This window comes from Ammospiza nelsoni, chromosome 9, assembly GCF_027579445.1.
Source record: "Ammospiza nelsoni isolate bAmmNel1 chromosome 9, bAmmNel1.pri, whole genome shotgun sequence".
In the NCBI taxonomy this organism is placed as follows: Eukaryota; Metazoa; Chordata; class Aves; order Passeriformes; family Passerellidae; genus Ammospiza; species Ammospiza nelsoni.
Genome location: NC_080641.1, coordinates 34500291 through 34519563, shown reverse-complemented (window position 1 = coordinate 34519563; position 19273 = coordinate 34500291).

Sequence of the window (19273 nt, the reverse complement as noted above, 5' to 3'; positions counted from 1 at the left end):
AAGGTTCCTGTCAATCCTGACAGTGGTTTCAGGCTTTAGAAGATGAAGCCAGAGAGTTGCACCAAGGACAGCTGCTCCTGGTGGCACCACAGGCTGTGCCCTGAGGAACCACAAACCACTTGAACACTTGGATTCTGGATTGGAAAACCCATCAAAGCAAGGCCAGACACCTGGACAGGGCTGGGAGAGGTTTTGCACTGCAAAATGGATCATTTTTAACAACTTCTTCAACCCTGTGCGTGGAGCTGTGAATTCAGCTGGTATGTGGCACAAACTTTACTGAAATCAGTTTAAAAAGTGAACAGCCCTCTAAGAAACAACCTTTAAACTACAAGTGTAAGTATATTTAAATAATGTAAACACTGTTTAATGTCTGAAGTAAATAAAAACAGAGAGGGAAGATGTCACTCCAGCATTAACAGGATGTGTGTGTGAGATGCTCATCACCTTGGCTTAGCTGAGCTTCAAGCACAGACTAAATGTCACCAAGATTTGTAGGTAAAGCACCAGCACTGTTTTATTTTCTCCATCTTGATTCTGCAAATAGATTTTTCTCAAGGAGTTCAACATCTCTTTGTAGATATAAAAGCCCTTTTTGAGGGGAGGAAAAACATAAAAGCACAGCCTGAGAGCTATCAAAGTTGAAGCTGAGCTTTGCACTGCAGGGATCTGACCTGTTCCCTCAGTACCAGACCTAATCAATCTCAGTATCTCCCACCACAGATCCATCAGGGCAGGCCCTTATCTCTGCATCAGGCAAGAAGAAAGGCAGAGGCAGCTATCAGGAAATACTTTCCCTCTCCCTGATCCATGTGCTGTGCATAGCTGGAATGCCAGCACTGATAATAAGTTGGACACTCGTGAGTCCCATGTACACTTAATCACTCATTTCCTTCCCTGCCTAAGAATAATGCTGGGATTTACCCCTCCTTCCTGCAGACTCTGGCACACAGCCAGGGAGTGCCACTGCTGCAGGACCTCAGAGGGTGGGGAAGGCTGGAGCTGATGGCAACATCTCTGCACAACTGATGGACAGAGCAGGGAGACAAAACAATTCCTGCTCCAGCTGGGCACCAAGGACAAATGATCCAAATCTCAGCCCCGGAGCACAAACCCCGTGGGCTGGAGAGAGAAAAACAAGCAGGGTGGGACTGCCTGGGCTAAAGCTGCAATGGGACAATGAACTGCAAGGTGCAAATGGAGCAGAGCTGATCCCAGGGACAGAGCCCGTGCCCGCTCGTGCATTTTGGGGCCATTTTGGTTCATCTTGGGTGCAGCCCTGGCTGGGCTCTGGTGCTGCCCAAGGTGCATCCATGGAGGAGATCCTTGGAATCAATCCCTGCTTTATTCTGGGACTCTGCCCAGCCTCTGCTCCAGGGCAGCCTGCACGAGGCATCAGAGAGAAAACTTCTCCAGCTCCAGTGGGATTTTGGATCTGGGGAGGCTCTAGAACTCTGCATGCCCAGGGCTGATCTGCAGAGCCAGCCAAGGCCAAGGCTCTGCTCATCCAAGTCATGCAGGGCCTCATTCTCAGCCCCATCTGAATGCTTGCAGAGCCTGGATAATCAGAGGAAAACCAGATTTTCACCTCCAGCCTGGCTGGGAAGCCTCACCCCTCTTTCCAGAGGGGATTTGCTGGGAACAGGGATGCCAGGGTCGTGTCTTGGTGCCCAGGTTGGCCCTGGCTCTCCTGCTCTCTCCCAGGCAGGGATGCACATCTGGCCGGCTGCTGTGCCAGACAGATGTGAGCCGCTGCAAGGACTCACCCTGATAAATATCACATCTGCTGCTGATATGATACTCAACATAATATCATCATTTTCCCACAGCTCCAGAATGGGGTTATCCCTGACCTACAATCAAGGATTTGCAGTGTCCAGAAGCGTCACAGCTTTGGGGTTTTCCCCTAAATGTACAAAATGCTTTTCCCACCATCATTTAGTCATTACCAATTTCTCAAATGCAAAGGGACAGGCAGATATTTGTCACCTGGAGGACACTTGTCACCTCTCACTCACTTTCTGCTGGCAATTTCTCTCTCTCTGAGTGCAGACACTCGGCTGTGGCAGCCCAAGGCCATAAATCACCATCCCAAACCACTGCAGGCCATGCCCCTTGCATGGTGTCCCAGGGAGCAGAGTGGGAGGGAAGCACTCCACACCTCTAACAGCAACATTTTATTTACAAAACTGACATTTTCATGGTCTAGCTCAGAAAACACAAAAACCCTAACCTCACCACCCTGAGTTTTGTGCATGCACCCTCAGGAGCACCATGTCCCATCCCATCATGTCCAGGGAGGGGACATCTCTGCTGGTGCAGTTTCCATTCAGAACTCAGTAATTGATCTGAATAAACCAAGAGCACTGAGCACTTTGGGTGCTTTGTTGCCTTTACTGCTGTGTGCACCCACACAAGCCCAGCACTGCACTCCCTCAAGGCCCAATACTCAGATTTATACACTCTTAACACATCTGAAAAGTTAAGGAAATGATGATTTTATCTTTTTTTTCCTGATAAAGATTGATTTCTAAAAATCCTCAAGACCTACTCACTGTTATTCCTGTTATTTAGGCAAGAAAGGAGGTACAAGAGTGGTCTGTGCTTAAAACAACAGACTCTTTCCACCTCTGTATGGAGAAAATACTGACAAAACTGTATTTAGCCATTTTTGTGCCCAAAATACAAATTCAGGGCTGCTCCCCTGCCTGGATTCTGCTGGCACCAACCCACAGGAGATGCATTTCCACTTGCTGGCTCTCTGAAGACCTCGGGAATGGGAATTTGAGTTGGGTCTGGCCACGTGCAAATGAAGTTGGGGCCATTTTCAAATTCATTCTGCTGTTTTCAGAAAGATCATTTACAATTCGTTTGCAAACACTACGAGGATGCCTTAAATCTTGCTTTTAAATGACAGAGCTGTGAATTCCTGGAGCACAAACAGCACAACAACTGCTCTTTGCCTTGGTTTGCTAACCTTTTCTGTGGAGTGACAGGAAAAGTTGGCTTTTCCCCCTGGAGACTTTACACAAGTGTCAGCCCCAGTCGGTGCCGTTTTACAAGACTATAAAGTTAGCAGCCCCTAACTCCCAATTAGCAGTTCCCTATATAAAGGAAAACCACTTCCATACCATTGTATTCCCAATAACCTCAGGCTCACTGCATCTTTTGCCTCACCAGCTTCCAAAGCATTTTCCTTAGAAAAGGGAAATAAGAAGGATTAACACTCCTAATCACCACTGATGAGATGGAGCTTCATAAATCTGCCGTGTTACAAACAAAACAACAAAAAAAGTAAAATATTTCGATGTTTAGAACAAGCAGTTAAAGAATTTGACACTGAACAACTCAGGGCATTTTCAGCTCATCTCTGAAATATTTGCACAACTTTTCTGTCTTTGTTGCTGTCACTTTGGATCAGTCTGTACCCGAGGATGGCTGCTGAGGCCCTGGCCACTGTCTGAACACATTACCAGACAATTCCCGAGCCTGCAGCTCAATGGAGGGTACAAAATAGGAACGGAGGGCACAAAAAAGGAATGAGGGGTCATTAGCAGGTTTGCAGAGGCACCAGGGAGGCCCAGGAACAGCGAGAGCCTTCCCCAGGTCCCCAGGGTTTGCATGGGGAATGACAGGAGTCCCTGTGGCCAGCATTTCATCCCAAAGGACATTTTCCTCAGCTGAGTTGGAATTGGGGCCCAGGGAGGCTGGGGCAGCTCCGCCTTTGCAGTTTGTACAGCCCAGGCCAGGTGAGAGCACTCAGCTGTATGTGCACCCCAAAGTACAATTCCCTGCCTCTAACTTTCAAACCACAAACAAGGAGAAATACAACACATCCAACAAAATATTATAAAATAATTATTATTAAAATAATGTTATTAAAATAAAATATTTCACCCAAAAGCAGGACAGAATTCAGTTGTTTTAACTACAAACCTGTCTTAGTGGTACATTTATTTTTTTACAAGTTAAAACCAGCCAGACTGGTTTAAAAGGCCAGACTACAAACCCCATATCACTTATTTACAAAAATAACCTAAAATACATCCTTTCTTTTCCTCATAAATTCACATTTTGGAATGGAAACACACTCATTTAAATGGTCATATTTTGCAAAAATAAAGTTTGATTATTTATCCTTAGGTGTGGGGATTTATCCTAGCCTTTCTTTCCCCTCAGACTGCTCTGGTTTTGCCAGGTTCCCTTTTTCCACACATCTTTCAGCATAAAAGGAGTTTCCTAAGCAGGAGTGAGGACTCCCAGGTTTTTGCCCCAGAGGTGACTCCAGGTGCCTTCCCCCTGCACACACAGAATGTCCAGCAGAGGAAATCCTGGAAACAGTGGAGGCAGGAATGGGAATGGGAATGATGGGGTGACAGCTCTGCCGTGCCCTGCCCCTCACTGAGCTGCCTGAGCTCTGCTGGGAGCCCAGTTTGGGAGCACATCCCAATTTCCCAATTTCCCAATTTCCCTGCAGCCAAACTCCTTCCTCACTTGGCCAGCACCCCGTGGGCCCCACCCAGCCCTGGAAACTCCTTCCCAAATTTAACAAACTCTGCTGCTTCTCCTTGGCAAGCCCTGCCCCAGCCGAGCAACTCCCCGTTGCTGACTCAGCCTCCAGAAGGAAAAGTCACCTTGGTTTAGTTCTGACCTCCCAGACCCAGTGGAAAGTGGGATTTGGCCACCTGGGAAGCCTGTGTGAGCTGGAGGAAAGATAAGAAGTCAAGTGGGGGGAATAAAATTAGTTTAACTGAGGTTTGGGAAAGGCTGAATAAGGATTTATTGGCAGGATTACATTGCCAGGAAGGGGAGATGGGTCAGGGGGAATATCTGGGAGAGGTTCCCCACCCTGTGCTGTGTGAGCTCTGCTCTCCTGCCCCTTCGGGAGCAGCCAGGGTGGATTCCCCATCCCTGGAGGTGCCCAAGGAGCCCCTGGAGGTGGCACTCAGAGCTCTGGGCTGGGGACAAGGTGGGCACCAGCCACAGCTTGGACTCGAAGATCTTGGAGGGCTTTTCCAACTTTAAATAATTCTGGGGTTCTGTGCTCACATCTCCACAGCCCCACTTGTTGTCTCCAAATAATTCAGGCCCAGAGGTGACCACACAATCTGATGAAAATCAGTTCCTTTGCTGCCTTTTAGACCTAAAAATTCTCCTGATTTTGCTTTAGGCTTCCAGGATCCTCCATCCTAAACCTCTGTTCCACTGGAGCAACATTGTCATTGGACCTGGGACAAGTTTTGACTGGGGAGAAGAAGGGAAGGGGGAAAAAAGTAAAGATATTTTAGTCCCTTCTGAGAGTTATGAGATGAAATTTGTGCCAGCTTCAAGCACAAATGAAGAGTGTGACGGGTCAGGAAAAGTTCATGAATTTTTTTCATAGATATAAAACAGAATTAACTTCAAAATTTTACTATGATTTCCGCTCCAAAAAAAAAGCTCCTGGGAATATCTGGATCAGGCCGATAAAAAGCTACAGCACCGTTCCCATGGTTCCTGAGATTCTGTCAGAGCAGAACCTGCAGGGCTTGTTAACAAAACCTCTTTTAAAAGAAGAGGGGCACTGCCATGATTGTGGGTTGGAGAACACGGGTTTTTCCTAGGAATGAACACTGGGTAGAAAGAAAGGTATTTATAATTTTTAGGATTCTTTGAAATGAATTTTAAACATAAATCTCCAATAAACACTAGAAGCATCAACCTCCAGGAAATAATGACTGCACGTAAAAGCTAAAAAACATTCCAAGGAAAATCAACGGGAGACGTCTATAAAAACATACTGGAGTTCACTCTGAATTCTCCAGTTCATTAGGATTTTAAAAAAAAACCAAGTATCTTTGGCTATGTGAACAAATATTAAGAAATTGAACAATGAGAAATAACACAGAGTGTGTTTCCATGCCCATTTTAAAGCAATAAAACTTCTCTTCCTCCAGTATCTGTGGGTGAGATCAACCACGAGCATTATCTGAAACAAAACCAAGGCAAACTCTCAAATTTGGAGTTTCTTTGACCTGGATATGCAACCCAAACAGAGCAGGTACAGGGATTTTAATTCTGCCTGCAGAGAAAATCGTTCAGGGTGGGTTTATTAAACCAGGAGGGGGAAAAGCAGCTCAGGGGCCACCACACGAATTCCAAAAGCTTTTGTCTTTCCCAGAAAGTTTAGTCGGGACTGGCATGAGAAATGACCTTTTTCAAAGGCAAAACTTTTAAAAACTTTTTCGTTCTGCTTAATAGAGGAGCAAAGCTGGGGAGGAAGGAATTTTTTGGGAGTCTAGACAGGACTCCAAACAAACTTCAAAGAGCAGCCCACTGCCAGAGCAGCTCATCCAGGGGGGAAAGCCCTGCAAGCCCTCTCAGACATCCTGGCTGCTGCTCCACGAGGGGCAGCCCCGGGACACGGCAGATAATATCCTGCTCCTTAAGGCTCACAAAAATAACTCCAAGAGTTATTAATTAATTCCCAGCTGAAGGCAGCACCGGCGAGGAATAGAGCCCACGTCTCTCACCGTTTGTGTTGGTTTACTAAATAAATCTACTGAAAGCCTCTTTGGGATGTGGCAGGCAGCGTGTGAAGGGCAGTCCAAGATTTCCTGCTCCTGTCCATGGGAGACACAAGGCTGAGCAGGATCCAGCCTGGCCCCTCACTCCTGCAGGAAGGAGACCCTCCAAACGCAGCATCTGAACAAGAGCAGCATTATCACTCCTTTACAACTTGGGAGGGGGAAGCTGATTTACAGCCACCCATAAATCTGGGCTGGTGCAAAATAATCAACCCACATCTCTTGGTTTGGTTTGAACAGGATTTTTTTTTTGTTTTTTTTTTTTTAAAGCAAAAACACATGTTGATTGATGGCACTTTTTTTTTTTTTTGCAGGTTCATGTTGATCTTAATGAATTGTTTATGTAAAAACAAAAGCTTCATACCATTGTGAATCCTTCTTAAATGGCTTCAGGGGAAGAGTCATTATTTCAGCTGAAATGACCTTTCATTTCAAATTGTTGAATACAATTGAAAACTTAAAACAGTCAGAGCCCAGCAAGATGGTTTGGTTTGCTCTAATAAAATACTCTGAGTCAAAGTGAATCTTTTTTTCCAGCGTTTTAACAATTATTTTTTACATTTTCCATTGGTTCCACGCTCAAAGCTTTACATCTCATAAAAACCTGCCAGCTGCCAGCTCTCAGCTGTGTGCTTTGCTCAGAGAACAAGAGGAGGGAACCAAGTCGAGATCCAAAGCTCAAACTGCACCAGTGATTTGTTATTGTAGCTGATCCCAGCACAGCATCCTTCAGCTGAGCCACAGCAGGGAGCAAACAGGGATGGAGGGAAAGGGAGCAGCCTGGAGAGAGTCCTGGAATCACAGGATGGGTTAGAAAGGACCTTAAAGCTCATCCATCCCACCCTGCCATGGCAGGGACACCTCCCACTGTCCCAGGGTGTCCAGCCTGGCCTTGGCACTGCAGGGATCCAGAGGCAGCCACAGCAAATCTGGGAATTCCATCCCAGCCCTTTCCTACCCTCCCAGCCAGGAATTCCTAATTCCCAATGTCCCATTCTCTTCCATTGCCCCCTGTCCTGGCACACTCTGCCCATATAAAAATGCCCCGTGCTGGGGTTGGCTGGGGACAGAAACTTCAGCACTTGAGGGGAACTCAGGCCCATCAGATGGATTTGTGTGATGACACCTGAGCCACATCCACCAAATGATCCCTGGGGTTTCTCCTTGTGCTCATTCTGGAGCATTTCCAGGGAAGGGAAAAGGGCTGGGAAGGGGCTGGAGAACCAGGAGCAGGGCAGGGGCTGCAGAATCCCTGAGGGAGCTGGGCAGGGGCTGCAGAATCCCTGAGGAGCTGGGCAGGGGCTGCAGAATCCCTGAGGAGCTGGGCAGGGGCTGCAGAATCCCTGAGGGAGCTGGGCAGGGGCTGCAGAATCCCTGAGGAGCTGGGCAGGGGCTGCAGAATCCCTGAGGGAGCTGGGCAGGGGCTCAGCCTGGAGCAAAGGAGGCTCAGGGGCCCTTGTGGCTCTGCACAGCTCCTGACAGGAGGGGTTTGGGATCTGCCCCAGGGAACAGGGACAGGAGCAGAGGGAACGGCCCCAGGCTGGGCCAGGGCAGGTTTGGATTGGATATTTAGGGAAAATTTCCCCATGGAAAGGACTGTCCAGCCCTGGCACAGCTGCCCAGGGCAGTGGTACAGTCACATCCCTGCAGGGATTGAAATGTCCTGTGGATGTGGCACTTGGGGCCACAGTTCAATGTTCACCATGGTGGTGCTGCTGGTTCATGGCTGGATTTGATGATCTTAAAGGTCCTTTCCAACTTTATCAATTCTGTGATGACATTTATTATTATTATAATTTTACTTAACTATATATATATTAATTTAATGTAAACAGAGAAGAGAAGAGAGAAGAGAGAAGAGAGAAGAGAGAAGAGAAGAGAAGAGAAGAGAAGAGAAGAGAAGAGAAGAGAAGAGAAGAGAAGAGAAGAGAAGAGAAGAGAAGAGAAGAGAAGAGAAGAGAAGAGAAGAGAAGAGAAGAGAAGAGAAGAGGAAGAGAAGAGGGATTGAGGGAATGCAGAAGCAGCTCCAGGACCAACCCTCACCCCAAACCCCACAGGGTCATGGGCACAAACAGAGGATGGAAACCCAAGAGATCTGCTGGAGATGCCCCCAGGGCAGTGCCCAAGGGCACCCTGGGCATTCCCAGCCCCACTGGGCTCTGCCCCCAGAGGCTCCTGAGAGCAGCAGATTTGGGGGTTTGGCACAGGGAAAACCTGGTTTAACACCCCAGCAAACTCCTCCCTGCTTCCTTTGTGAACCTGGCATTAATCTGGATTTCTTTCTATTTAGTCTGGGCAGGAAAATGATACAAACCAGACCTGGCAACCTCTGATCTAGGAGGGGATTTTACCTCCTTGGAAAGGGGCGGCTGCAGCCCCTGCCAATGTCCTGGTGATGCCACATCCCCTTTCCACCTGCACAACCCTGGATTTACCTGCACTTTCCAAAGAAATCACAGGAATTCCAGGCTCTATTTACCTTTTAAATCAGAGACTGGACAAATCATTTTCTCCTGTGCCAGACAGGATTTTTTTCTGAAGGAATATCCAATATTTCATTTTGTTTTGCCAATAACTCAACTGGCTGAAGACCTGCACACTCAGGGTGTTTATTTGCATCACAAATAAAAGCACCTTCTAGTGGTGGAATCCCGTTAAAAATAAACAGTCTGGGAAAACTTGGCTTTTCAAACTGTCTTGTACATTTGGTTCATTATTGTCCTTCCCCAGCTTTTATCCAAACATTCCTGACAGTTTGTTTATGGAGAGCTCTGCAGAGCCCTGCCTACCCTCACAGTGCTGGGGACAGAACCTCAGGGAAGCTCTCACTGTGCCCTGACCTTGCAAATAACACCAACATTAAAAATAAATAAGTAAAACAAACTCACAAGAGTAAACTGTTTCACTTGGGGACAACACTGGAAATCATTCTCTGGTGACTCACTGCCAAAAAAATCAGAATTTCAACCTGAAATGCTACATGCAACATCTTTTAATTGGACATTATAGCACCAAATATAGCAGGAAATATAAAATTCACCTTTAAAACCTTCTGTTTGTGGGATTTTTAGGAAAAATTCAGGATTCCTTTTGCTGAAGTGCCATGAAAGCAGCAGTATAAATGTTCATGCATTCAGTGAAGCACTGAAGTCCCATGTTTTTATGTTCTATATAACAGTCTATATATATTTGTATAACAACGTACACATGTTGTTTTCTAGACAGCTAAACTCCTTTTTTATGAAGTTTGGTTCTGGGAAACTGTTCAGTCCATTTTTATCCAGGATAGATTAAAAGCACAAGTTGCAGCAGCTCACTTTGTTAAGCACTGCTCCATTAACATGCTCAGCTTTCCCCAGGAAGGCTGGAAGATGAAAGGGAGCTCCATTTCCAGGCCTTTTCCCAAAGGAAATGCTCAGTGCCACGTGGAGCTGCTTCAGGAAAATATGGAATTAAGAGAAGCCAAAAGGCACTTGAGATGTGGCATCAGTCTGGGATTCACTGACAGCTCTGGGCTGGACCCAACAGCCACCTCCCAAAAATCCCAAAAATCCCAAAAATCCCAAAAATCCCAAAATCCCCAAATCCCAAAATCCCATGGCAGCCTCTCCAAGGTGTTATTCCTCAGGGGAAGCTCACCTGGACACTTCCCCTTACAACACTTTTAAACACAGGTGTAAACACAGAGGGAAATCTTCACCTTGTTGGAACCCCTCTGTAATTCCTACAGAGCATAGCATGGAAACACGATTATTAAAAATAATAAGTAAAGCCAGCTTTTTAAAGACATTTAGGGGCTTTTTAAGAACTGCACATAAAATGGAGGCTTTGAAATGAGATCAGAATTTATAGCTCAGCACCATGATAACGAGCACACGCCAAGACCTGGAAATTCTGTCCTGAATCCACATTAAACACAGGGTTAGAGCACCGCTGCAGGACCCCAAGGAACTGCAGCAGCCAGAGAATTCCAGAGCTCAAACTGTGCCATGAATTGCCCAGGAATGTGCTTTACCTTTGCTCCCTGCCCGTCCCCCAGCCCTGACCTCGCCTTCATCCCTGTGACAGCAAAGCTCTCCCTGCATCCCTGTGAGGATGCAACCCAGGGCATCACCTGAAAACCCTGGAATTGCACAGCTCATGTGCAGCTGGAATTGATTGTGCAGCCCTGTGAACAAGCTATGAAAAAATCCAGGTCCACTTTCCAGTCTGCAGTGGTTTTGTTGAGCTCAAACAAGCTCAGCCTTTCTTACACCTTGAAATTTGAAAACGTGGTTAAGTGGATGTGATTCCAAACCTGCTCATGGGGAAGAATGCTGGAAAAGAAACAGGTAGAGGAATATTTCTGCCTTGCTGGACATGGATCAGCTGTGCCCTTGCATTATCTGCATCCAGGCAAAAAGCTGCTGAGCTCAGCTGGGCTTCAAAAAAAGTTTTACTGCATCTTCTGCATGGAAAAATTGTGATAAGGGAATAAAAAGGGTGAGCTGGCTCTCCAGAGAGAGGAGCAGGGGTTATCCTGTTCCTGGGCCGTTCCCTGCAGTGTGAGGCACACGGGCTCAGGCAGTGACCCTGGCTCCTTCCCAAGGCTGCTCCTCAGGGAACAGCACCAGCAGGGATCTCCTCCCAGCTTGTATTTAGCCAGGGGACATCCAAAACTCTGACCTGCCAGCCTGCTTCAGGGGTTTTTCTAAAGGCAATTAGTCTGTCACACCGATGAATGCTTTGGGAGTCTCAAACCCAGCATTTCTCTGGCTGCTGGGACTCACAGGAGCCCCAAATCCTGATTAAATGTTTGCTGAAAGCAGGAATGCCACGTGGCTCCATGAAAGAGAGGACAGCAGCTCAGCCTCATGTCCAAATTATCCAAAATCCATGCAGTGAGGTAAACCTGGAAAACCTTTCCTGAAAATAACCCAATTTTTGTGCTCCCCATGCACAATTTGCTTTTTCCAGCATTTTCCATTCCCATCTTTCCTTTTTTTCTGACCATAAACAACAAATCTGCAAGCCCAGGGTTAACAATTATTCTGGGAGCAGTGGGACTTCTCTTCCAGGATGCATTTGGAAGCACATGAAGGATCCTCACCAACTGCTCTGCTAAATTTAGTAGCACCACGACAATTTATGCTCACCACCAGCTTTCCATGTCAAATGCTGTCCCAGTCTTGCAGATTTTTCCCATCTTCGTCTGAAATTTTCTTTTCACAAGGTGCCAAACAAAGCAATGTTTCCTCTGTTGCTAACACAGGAAGCATTGTTATCCAACGAGCCAAAGAAGCTGACTGCACTTAATGTTTTTTGGCTGAAGCACACCGAGTTTAATTGCTGAAATACCCTTAAAATTTGATAAAAAGGAAAAATAACATTCTGTATTGCTAGAGGAATCTCAAAGCATTAAAAAAAAGGGCTGTAAAATAACATGAGAGGCTCAATTTCAGAAGTGTCTTTCAAAAAATGTAACCCCAAATGTCAACTCTGGTGAGCCCTGCCATTAATCAGCTTATGCCACTGCTTTCCATCAGTTGTAAGATCTAATACTCTGAGTAGGGACAGAGAGGGCACTTCTCCCTCAGAGACAGGGAAATCACTGCCTGGAGAAAATGCTGTGTTTGCTTTAGACATTAAAGAGCTCCCCCAATGCTGCAGCTGGCAGAGTGGAAAGTAAGCAGCAGCAAGACAATTTTGGTAAATAAAAAAGTAAGGGCAATTTTGGGATGTTTTTTAAATAAAAGCTGGAGAGCATCTGTGCCATGAAATGCCACCTGAACTGTGATTTACAGCCTGAAATGTGTCTGAGCCACCATCAGAGCCACCTTCCCCGAATGGCTCCTGATTCTCAGTTATGAAAGGTATGAAATAAATAAATAAAGCCCAACCTACATCTGGAATAAATATCAATCAACAAGCTTTAAAAAAAAAAAAACAAAACACTTATTCGAGAGGCATTTGTATCAAGCTTTTAAATTCTCACTTGGTAGGAGAGGAACACACAGAGTGAGGCAATGCAATAAAAGTGTCTGGGCCCAGATATGGGATTTAAGGGTTAAGGGTACAACCTGTTGATTGCTTTCCCTCACCTCAAACATATGGATTTGCACTTCAGGGCAAGCCTGCAGAGGAAGCTGTGCCCAGAGCTGTGTGGAATTCTTGGGAAGGTCACTGAAGGCAGAGTGTGCCTGAACATGGCCTGCAGACCCTGCTGCTCCAGGGAGCAAAGACTGCCCAGCTCCACAGAAATTAAAATTATTCATTTACCAGCAAAGGACTGGGCAGTAACTGGTTTACAAGCAGAAAAATAAGCCAAATACTCTTATTTTGCCATTGGTTTCCAACATATTTTCATTGAATAATAATGAAGGAAAGGGTATCTAAAGGTGTAATCAGAGCAGGAATTATCAGTATGCAAAGGCCCAGACTGTTCAATGCTCCAAAGTTCTCCTTTCCTCCCAAATGAGCTCGTTTCAAGTGCAGAATTCCCATGAATTCTCTCCAAAAATGCATTGGGAAGAATAGAAAGGAACAAGAAAGAATAAAGCATAAAAGTGAAATTAAAAACCTCCAGAAAACAAGTCTGGATGAAGCTACCAGACAAATATGAGAAGACTTAAACATCCTCCTTTCTCACATCAGAAATTGGGATATTACAAATATGGGGATTTTATAATATATAAATCTGGGGATTTTAGAGCAGAAATTATTAAAGCTTCTAATTAAAAGGACACCCCTCCTTCTTCCTCGAGAAGCAGGAACATGAGCAGTTTCTGTGGTGAATGTTTTGGTGAATTTGAGAGATTTGTGGATGAAAAAGCCAAACCAAGCAGGTGTGACAGAAAAGAAACTGTGTCATTATTCCATGGGAGCTCTGATGGGCATGAACCAGCCATGAAAGACAAACTTACAAAAACCACACAAAGAAATACATTTTCCCTGTGTAGTCACCAAAAGGTCTCTTGGAAGTGAGTAATATTTACCCTCAAACCAAAAAAAACCCATTTCAATGGAAGGATATGAAAGGTAATTTATCCAAGCCTGCTGAATTCAGCACTTAAATTCACATCTCACGTTCCTCTGTGCTGCTCTCCACGCTGGGTGATGTGGTGACAGACATGGAGGAGGGAAATCAGAGCATTATCTCTTGAAAATTGCCCAAAAAAGTGAATTCTCACCAGATGGGGCCTGTAACAAGCCTGAAGTGTTGCAGCCCTCTCCCAGTGGATTGCTTTTCCCCTTGCCCAGTGTGACACAGCTAAAATCCACCAGCTCAGCACTTCCACGGGGATCCTTATCCAAGGGGGTTTTATCTCTACTCTGACATGAAATTAAAAGCTACATTAATAACACCACCTATCAAGATGATTTTTTAAAAAAAGAAATGTACTTAGGGCTGTTTAATGTTGGTTCTGGCCAAGCCTTAAAGCAGAACTCACGTCTGGAAGTTTTAGCTGAGAATTCCTGCCCCAGCATTAAAAGCCTGAGCTAAACATTCTGAAGATCATCTCCACATTTCACCATTTTCTTCGTCTCCAAGTAGAAGTTTTGATGTTTTAACCCTTTCCCAAAAGCAAATTATCATCCTTGATTCCTCTTCATCAGGGCTGTTATCCTTCAGGATCCCATTGGCACAAATCTTTTCCCCAAGAGCATTCAATGCCCAAGATAAAGAGGGGAAAAGCTGTTTTTCCAGCCCAGTTGGATTTCCCAGGAGGATTGTAGGATTGTGCTTCACTGAGGGAATCAGAGACCCACAGCACGGTGGGAGTGTGATCCCCAAAAAGAATGAGTGCTCTGTTTATTCCAAACCTCCAAAATTAATCATTTCTAGCATTACTTTATCTAAATCTGTGCTCAAGGAATCTGCTATTTATCATGCTATGATCTCACTGCTGCCAGTTTCATCACAAGAGACTTTGCTGAAGTTTATTTCTCCACAGAAATAGTAATATTTTTTTAAAAAACGGGATAGAGGATAGGGCAGTCATGAAAATGTTGTCTACAGCAAGATTAGCTGGCAAGTTCCATTTTTGAGGTCAGCAGTATCACTGTTACACATGAATTTATATCCTTCAGTGATTTGTTGGATTGGAGTGTTTGTCTACCTCTCCTCTTGGAAGCTGGACAATCGTTACAAACAGGATTTGGAGACAGCCTCGTAGGTTTTATGTCATATATTTCTCCAAAGTTAAATTGTCTGATTTTTTTCCTAGCTGGAAAAATGAGAGAAGTGCAAAAATCTTTGTACTTAACCCTTCACTTTGACTGGGATGTGTAGCCCAGAGCTCACTTCATGCAAAGCCCCTATTTATGATTACCCTAAAACTCAGACTTTCCCTAATTGTGGAGGACAAATCCACCAGTGATTAAGAGCAGAGGAGGAAAACGAGGCGTCTGTTTGAGGTTTTCTCCCTGGATGCGCTCATTTAGTCATCTTTTCCTGCTCCTTATTTTTCATGGCAGGCTCGGAATTTTCACCTGGGGTCCATCAAAGCCGTGCTCAGTTTTGTGTGTACAAAGGCAGAGGGAAGATGATGAGGTTGCTGTGCCTCCTGCTTCGGAGGCAGCTTTGGGGTGGTCTGTTTAGATCCAAGAAATTTCTTAAAGGAGCAACAGCAGCACCGGGGCCGACTCCTCCCGGGAGGCAAAAGCTGGAGTGGGATGGATGAATTCCTGCCCAGGGCAAGGCTGAGCTTAGGCAGCACCCCTGGAAGCCTTTCCAGGCTGCTCTGGAGCTTTCCCAGGCCGTGTTTAACCCGGGGTGAACACAGGACTGCAGTCTGTGCTTGTCAATCCAGAGCCTTTAACGAGCGAGGAGCTGGGGTTGGGAAAGGAGGAAAAACGCACATTTCCATCAATCCCAATAAAAGAGCAAGAAAATGTCAAACATGGAGGTAAAAGTCATATTTCACAAGGGCTCAGGCCCAAAGTCCCTCTCCCCCTGCACCTGCAGGGTGAGGAACATGTGCTGGACTGCTCTGTGCTGGCTCAGTGCTCAACATTTGAACTGGAGCCGCTCCAGCTTCTGAATAAATATCTCTTTGCGGGGAGAGGGAATTGCATTCCTTACTCCAAACACAGTTTTTCTTCTCTGAAATCCTGAAAGAAACGTGTGCTTGTGAACCATTAGGAACTGAAATGCTTTCTACCTCCAGCCTGGGCAAAGAGCCCTCCCTGCTCCTTAGGCACCGCATCCGTGAGCCCCGGCCCAGCTGGGAGGGCTGCACTCAGAACGGGGTTCCTGGGGCTTTTCCTGGGGTTCCTGGGCTTTTCCTGGGCTTTTTCTTCCTAAGGAAGGCTGGTTTCCAACAGGGCTGCTTTTGGGAATGATATGAGGGGAATTCAGAGGGATCTGAGTGGAATTCAGAGGGATAGGAAAGCCCTCTTGGGATCAAGACTGGTGGATTCCGCCATCCCTGGAAGCGTCCAAAGCCAGGTTGGACGGGGCTTGGAGCAATCTGGGATGGTGGGAGGTGGCCCTGGATGGGCTTTAAGGTCCCTTCCAACCCAAACCATTCCAGGGTTCTGTGATTTTACCCCAGTATCAGGATCAGTTGGCTCCACACAGCAGCAACAACAGATGCTGGGAAAGGTGCCTGGGGAGAAGCAGCTGCTGCTGGAAGTGCCCTCAGATGGTCCCCCTGTCACATCAGATGTGCCCAAAAACTCTGTACATGTACAAGTCATGGTGGAATTGAGATAGGGAATAGTAAGAGCAACTTCAAATTCTACAAAAACTCTTTACCATCCACATTTTAGGTGAATTGTATAAAGAACCCAAGAATTACCATATTTGAGAACAAAGAGAGCTCTGGAGAAGCATAATGAAGGAAGCTGAACAGAGCAGAAGAAAGGAACAGATGTCAGATTATCCTTAAACAAAGTTACCAGTTTATTTTCCCACTGATTTGAATATCTAAAATATACATTTTTTTTGCCAAGGCAAACAGGTGATTAAAATACATGAAAAATCCCAGTGAGCAAAGGGCCACACTTGCATTTGCCTGACATTTGTCAGCCATTCCCCAAGCGTCAGCACACGCAGAGCAGAGCAACAATAATATTAATTTTACAAAGGCTGACTGTTTAATTGCAATTAACTGTGGCCTCACAAAAGGCAAGCTGCACTCTGGAGTGCACATAAGCCTCATTTACCCTGCAAGGACAGCGAGATGAAGCTGGCATGAAATATTAAGATCACAATTGCTGCTGGCAAACCTTCTGACGGGAAGCTGCTGGCTGGGATGAGCAGGGATTACACAAAGGAGCAGCGAGGGAAAACAGGGCCGTGAATCAGCCCACAGAATGTCCTCTCACTGAGCAGCACGGGGAACGGGTGGGCTGCTGGCAGCAGGGATGGACAGGATGCTGTGGGTGCCTGGAATGTGCCAGGATAACCTCTGGAGGGGGGAAGGCTGCAGGATGGCTCAGCACGGGCTCCTTTATTGCTGATGAACTGAACGAGCGCCATCGCTGAGCTAATTACGGTTCCTGCCCAAACTTCTCCTGCTGGAAAGCTATCCCAGTGCCTCACAGCTCTTCCACTTGGAAAACATCAACTCAAAGCTACTGACGGCCAGTTTAGACAAATTTAACTTTGCATCAGCATTACTGGTGCCTGGCTTGTGCTCCCTGCCTTCCCGGGGTTCCTGAGGACAAACGCCGTGCTCACAGAGCAGGAACGTTCCCCTGGCCTGACTGAACAAGCCCAACCTGCAGCCTCACCAGGGAGCCTGGCCACATCCCTGCTGGTCTCCAGAACCACAGAGCACAGCTGTGCACAGAATTCCAGAGCTCTTTCCAGAACCTTTCACTTCCCTTGCTCCACTGTTTTAATATCAGTCCCTGCTACACCGCAGACATCATTTTCCTGCTCATCTGCCTGCCCACAGGGATGATTACCAGTTTTCCCTTCCTTTTTCCAGTTCCCTTCCTTTTTCCCATTTCCATTCCTTTTTCCCATTTCTCTTCCTTTTTCCCATTTCTCTTCCTTTTTCCATGTTCTCCATGAGTGCCAAAATGGAAAAAGCACAGAGGACGGGATGTTACCTTAGAGAAATCCAGCAAACATGCCTAGGGGCAAAAAGCAGGCAAAGGAAAAGTGTTCTTAGGAACTGTGAGGAATAAAAAGCTTCTTTCAGAGGGCCAGAACTGAGACTGGACCAGCAATTTCCATCAAGAATCACCAACTTCCATGGTGGGCACGAGTGGGAATTAGAGCTTGGTTATGAGGAGAGAAAAATCAGGATGGGGACTAGAGGAGCAGGAAACGGGGAGAGGGATCCCTTTGAAAAGGAGAACCAGGGCACAAGGGCCACACATGAAGAAAAAACAGCCAGGATCATAATGTTGGCCCTGGGAAAGGAGCTGTGCAGCCTTGGGAAGTCTGTCCATCCCAAAAACATTCCATGTGAGAGTTTCCCAACTCCTGCTCTGGCTGAAGAGCCAGCAGAGTCCCTGGGAAGATGTGAGCATCCCTGTGGTATGAGCTGCTCCAGGACGTGTCTGGGTGTTTTGCTAACAGTGCAGCTGTTGTGCAACGTGTTTATCCAACAACTGCAAACAATCAGCAGCTCTTGGAACGGGAGTTTACAGAGGTTTGCAAAGGTAGTGGTTTGTTTGCCCTGGATCCTTGGGGTTTTTTGGGTTTGGGGTTGGTTTTGTTTTGCTCTCCCCACTTCAGGTGCAATTTCTTGATCTAATGACAGGTGGTGACAAGCAGCGCTGCCAGCACACCTTCCAAGTGAGGGTGCATCTTCTCCATCACATTTTAAAGGAATAAATTCCATTACATGGAATTTGATGACGTGATTAGGGCCTAATTTCTATACTGGTGTGCTGCAGTAAAGTTAATTTCCCTGAAATGTGTCCTGAGTGTTGTGGGAAGCAGGTTTTCCCCACGTTGTAGGTGACTGAGTTTATTCTCTGTTGTAGGAAAGATGCATTTAACACCCTCCTGGAGATTTGCTATGGAAAACTAATCAGAAATCCTGAAAAACAAACAGCAACAACAGCACAAAGGAAGGGAAAAAAACCCAGGTGATTGAACTGCTACCAAAGCAAGGATTTAATCAACAGAATTAATTTGTTTGAAAAGGAAAAAAGTCCTTGGATTTTAGAAACGCTGACCAGAAATTCTTTCAGAGAGCGAGTTTCCAGTGGAGAATGCCAAAGCTGCACAATCCAAACATCACCTGGAGAGGGTTCAGCACTGCCACTGTCACCGCAGAGCCTCCCTGCTGGCACAATCCCCAGCAACAGCACTGGGAGGAACTGCGAGTTGGGGTAGCTGGGATGTGCGGTAACTGGGATTTGGGATAACTGGGATGTGGGGTAACTGGGATGTGGGGTAAGTGGGATTTGGGGTAACTGGGATGTGGGGTAACTGGGATTTGGGGTAACTGGGATGTGGGGTAACTGGGATTTGGGGTAGCTGGGATTTATGATAACTGGGATTTGGGGCAACTGGGATGTCGGATAACTGGAATGTGGGATAACTGGGATTTGAGATAAATGGGATTTGGGGTAACTGGGATTTGGGGTAACTGGGATTTGGGGCAACTGAGATGGATAACTGAGATTTGGGGTAACTGGGATTTGGGGTAACTTGGATTTATGATAACTGGGATTTGGGGCAACTGGGATGTCGGATAACTGGAATGTGGGATAACTGGGATTTGGGGTAGCTGGGATTTGGGATAACTGGGATTTAT